The following is a 4,408-nucleotide window of genomic DNA, read 5'->3' on the forward strand; positions in this document are numbered from 1 at the left end:
TGTGGAACCAAATCCCTCTGTCCATCTTTCCTCCTCAGTTCTCCCTCTTTTTTGGTTAGATATACAGAAAATATTCTATTTAATTACCAAAGGTGCTATTCTGCACTAAAACATTAATCTTAGCTCAAAACTATTGTGTGCTACTTCAAAAAGTCAGTATAAAGGAAAAGTAATAGTGAAAAAAAATTGGGGTTTAGCCAATCAGTTTTTGGCATTTAAATTCTTAATGGTCAGCACAAATTGGGGTGTGGAAGGGGTGTATCCATTGTCTAAATAAACTGTGCTTTCTCATCTCAGAAAGGGTAATTACTCACAGGGTAATCCCTAGTAGTCCTTTTGCCGCCTGAGGGCAGGAGGGGTGCTTGTGGTGCACCCAAATGGGAAGGGGGGGTATTCCGCTAACAGTTTGGAGAGTGACACTGCTAACAGCTAACAGACAGGTAGGGAGATGTGTGAGGGCCATACACATCTCCCTGCCCAGGTCTTAGCAACCTGGGATGCTCTGGCCGGCGTCCCGCCGAGCTCCTGGCAACTAGTGATGTCACTGGTTGCCAGGAGCTCAGCGGAACACCAGCAAGAGCATCCCAGGTTGCTAAGAACTGGGCAGGGAGATGTGCCCCACCAGCTCTTAACAACCTGGGACCCTCTGGATGGAGAGTGGGCGGCAAGCACAGTGCAAACACTGTGCCATGCCACTCTGACTGCCCACGTGGCCCAAAGAGATGCCGCCTGAGGCAACAGCCTGACTCATTATACACTCAAGACTTCATGCACAACAGCCCCATAGATGAACTCCAACAAATTTCACATGTAAATATCTTGTTAAGGCTAAAATGGATAGTTACACAAAACGTACAGCATATCATTGTGACGATGATGGGAGATTTGAGTCTGAATAGACACAGAGTGAAGGGGACGGATGGCGGGAGAAAGACCGGTTTTTGAACGTGAGGAGGTGGGAGGAGTTGTGAGAGGGGGTCCACACCACATTACATACCCCACCCAATGCCCATTGATAACCAATTCGCATCCATCACCTCAGACTCCGCCGCTAACTCAAACACACAATCTCCCACTAACACAGACACCATCCCACCCGCTTCACCGCATTTTTTAGGTTTGGGCCCCATGCGCCCCCCAAAAAGAAAAAAACCCGAAGAGGAAGAAGAGGAGGGACACATTATCTACGCCACAAAGAGAGAAAGACAGTCCCCAAACCATCCACAGTTAAGATCTTCAACCTCTCCAACCACACTCTGACCCTTCACGAGGAAACCTTACTCAAAAAGGGCCTAAATTTTGCACCCGACATCAACCCCAATTCTTTCACCCTGTTTAAAGATCTTAACAAGTTCATCCGCAACCTCACCCTGAAGAGACACTACAATAAAACCTCAACCACTGACACAGATGCTGCACTACCCAGTGAACCCACGCCCCACCCAGACCCAGCACCTGACGTAGACATTTTAGCGATCCTAGAAGAATTAGCCGACCCTAGCTACCCGGCAGACTTTCTCTTAGAGAATCTATGCAGCCCAACGTACAAACACACTTCTTTACACCCCCCGTCCAAGTTTTATCCACTCAAATCTAAAGGAGCACACATTGAAACTTTTTACCAAGTGACGTACACAGATTTCCTCAAACTTTGTGATCCTCGGACCCCGGACCCAAACCAACTAGCCTGACCAACTTGGTAGTGCGCTTCTGTATTTTTTGTCTTTTATATCAACAATCAGGTCTGGAGAGGGGTGACCCAGGTGACCCCCGCATTCTCTCTAACAGTCATAAAACCTGAGGTTGAAAATCAAGCTAAACTAGAGTGGCTCTTGTTTTAAACATCATCGAGGAACTAGAAGTCTGAACATCGCAGAAGAGTTCCCCTTTAATCTTTGGACATTATCTGCTGGAAGTCAGCTTGAAGGAGAACCCGGCAGACTTCCACTTTGCTTCTTGAACTCTGTCAGAACTCACAATTCCAGGACTGTTGAGTATTCTTCTTTTATTCCCTTTTATTTTGCTGTTGTATATATATTGTGTCTCTTTTTATTAAATCTTTTTCTGTATATTTTCTGCACCGTTTCTTTTATTAAAGGACGATATTAAAAATCGTTAAGCTTATCTCTACGCTCTAAATACGAACTGAATTTATCCTTGCTCTCTGAAGAGTGCTACTGTATAGTGAATCCTGTCATATTCCTGTCTGAGAGGACAGCAGCATCACAGGCATTGTTTAAGTGTTTTGAATAGTCGCAGCATTCGCTGGGCACAGTTTGTGTTCCGAAAAACACATGGTGGCAGTGGAAGTTTGGTGGGTAAAGAGTTAACTGAGGAGTTAACCAACCCTGGTGACGATCGCTCTCAGTCTGCTGGCCTGAGATTGTGTCCTGCGAGCTGGGAAATCTCTGCGCAGGGTGAGGCTGAGAGTGCTATCGCCACGTTCTTGTGACGCTCACTCTCAGTTCAGACTTGTGTAGGGTCACGTGGGATTGACGTACAGCGGGTCTGAGCCGGGCGCACCTCACATATTGGTGGCAGCGCGGTGGGATAGTTCTGTTTAGAGCATTTAGTGTAGCGTTAGAATTTAACCCTACACTAAAGGATTGTAACCTTTTTGCAACAGTCTTTAGAGATAAGCCGGTGCATAGTTTTGTAATTAAGAGACATATAGCAACAGTTCCCTCCCCCATCTTTTGTTTTTCTGTCCTATCTTTTATTTTGAAAACATGCCTGGTCCGGCAGAGTACAAGAAAATGAGCAAAGATGATCTGACTATTGTGTGTCAAGCAAGGAACATGGACACGTACAATAAATCACGGGAGGACATGATTCGTGACCTGCATGAGGCGGATATCCAGGCAAAGCAGATCCTGGAGAGACTGGAGGACGAGGTCTCAGCCTCAGAGCCAGGGGCATATTTACCGCGAGGCATTTGCCTGGAGCGGCACTTTGCAGGGGAGCGGCATTTTTCACCCCCCTGCAAAGAGGAAAGCTGGGGACGGGCGCACAAGATCAAGCAGCCTCGGCTGCCTTAACAGGTGGCTGCTAATGGGGCCTGGCAGTGAACTGGCGGGTGTACGATGAGGCGTGGCCGGGGCCGAGGGAGAAGCGGCCCGGCCGTCGGAGGCTGGGTTGCCGCTCCAAGAAAATTGGGCGGCTGCAGAAAGACAACATGGGACCTTGGGAGACGCGGACCTGGGCCGGTGGAGGCTGCAGATGGGATGGCGGCTCCAAGAAGCATCGCGGCTGCAGATGGAATGGGACCGAGATAGACACGGCCCTGGTCGGCGGAGGCTGTGGGCGGCTCAAGTAAGATGCAGGCTGGAAGCAAGATGCAGAATGGAAGCAGGCTGGGGAGCTGCAGGTAAGAAGAGCAGCATGTGTGCAGGGAAAATGACCCTCCACAGCCCATAATAGATCATGCACAGCCCACCTTAAAGTCTCTGTGCAAGGTCTATGGTGGGCTCTGGGGGGGGGGTCTCTGGTGGGATTTGCAGGGACTAAGATGGGCACTGCAAGGTCTATGGTGGGATGTGCAGGGTCTTTGGTGGTCTCAGCCTGACATCCTGCAGTGCCCACCAGAGATCCTTTACAGCCCACTTGAGACCCCGGCTTCCCTGCAACACTAAGGCCTCATTCACACTGCTTAAGGCTGTGACACACTGCACGCGAAGCAGCGTGGAGCGGTGGCGCGCTGCCTTTGCGAGCAGTGTGTCATGTAATTTTCTCCTCGGCACCTCAGCTTGCTAGAGCTCACGTAGCTGAGCGTGCCAAGATGAAATATTTCATCTTCAGCCAATCGGCTCGCGCGTATAAACCGGCGTGTTGCGATGCGACATCTGGCCGGTTGTTATGCAGGAGCCGATTGGCTGAAGGTGCAGTCAATCATGTGCCTGCACTCAGCTCACACACTGCACGCAAAGCTCCATGCCGGACAGCTTTGCTTCGCTCTGCACGGCTTTGCGTGCAGTGTGTCACGGCCTTTAGAGTTTCAGAGTTGGCCCATAAACATCCGTGCTGGTGCACGTGTCCGTGCTCGGACGCAGATAGGATCCATCCTGTCTGTGTACGAGTACGGACATCCACACCCGCACGGACTGCACGTCCGTGCGGGTGTGGATGTCCATGCTCGGACGCAGACAGGATCCATCAGACAGGACCTGCAGTTCGGGTGAGCGTAGGGCGGCGTACGGCCTCGTACTCCCATAGAGAAGGACAGGCTGCTGCGTGTAATCACCCGGGAGCGGCCTGATACGGGCATGCAGGCAGTACGGATCTGTACGGGCTGCCCGTTTCTCATGTGAATGAGGCCCGACAGTGAGGACACTGAGGGCCCATGACCCAGAGCATTGGAGAGGAGAGGAGAGCACCGTAGCAAGTAATAAGGTTAGTATTACAGACTATT

At 50.4% G+C, this 4,408-nt stretch overlaps 1 protein-coding gene across 1 annotated transcript in view; it reads right to left on the bottom strand.

The window, feature by feature from the left end:
• SMOC1 (SPARC related modular calcium binding 1) overlaps positions 1-4,408 on the bottom strand; it is a 349,454-nt gene that overhangs the window by 35,107 nt on the left and 309,939 nt on the right. The gene's annotated exons all lie outside the window — the stretch shown is intronic.

Source organism: Nanorana parkeri, unplaced genomic scaffold (assembly GCF_000935625.1).
Source record: "Nanorana parkeri isolate BGI_ZX_2015 unplaced genomic scaffold, ASM93562v1 scaffold88, whole genome shotgun sequence".
NCBI lineage: Eukaryota > Metazoa > Chordata > Amphibia > Anura > Dicroglossidae > Nanorana > Nanorana parkeri.